The following is a 486-nucleotide window of genomic DNA, read 5'->3' as shown; positions in this document are numbered from 1 at the left end:
ATTCTCCAGCTGACACTGAAAGTATTATTGACTACAATTAAATGAACACTTGTTGCTCAGTAGTGATATTCTTAAAAAAAGTAATACAGTAAATGTGTTTAATAAATGAATGCTAGATTCTAATAGAATTCGTATGAACTACACACTGAGTGAGTGTATACATATCCAATACCACAAATATACAAAAAGCCAATCAAAAGTCTACACTGCACTCTTGTAGGATATAGAAACTATGATTTGATAATTTGAGTGATGGGTGTTGGAACAAAGTTGTTTTTATACCGTGGTATTCTTTGGGAGTATGCGCTTTTATAAAGAAGAACGAATACGAAACTATATAAAGGGTGTGTGTTGTAAAGCAGCTAACTGCTGTAACTGATATACCAGGGATATTCAAAAACCCCTTAATGGACTACACACACGTATATATTAGGAATGCAACGATACTCGTATCGATACAGTGCTTTCGGTTCGGTACGCATATGT

The sequence above is a fragment of the Pundamilia nyererei genome, unplaced genomic scaffold (genome assembly GCF_000239375.1).
Source record: "Pundamilia nyererei isolate P.nyererei 1_Seehausen unplaced genomic scaffold, PunNye1.0 scaffold00077, whole genome shotgun sequence".
Taxonomy (NCBI): domain Eukaryota; kingdom Metazoa; phylum Chordata; class Actinopteri; order Cichliformes; family Cichlidae; genus Pundamilia; species Pundamilia nyererei.
The sequence above is the reverse complement of the archived record's forward strand: the minus strand, read 5'-3'. Positions refer to the sequence as shown.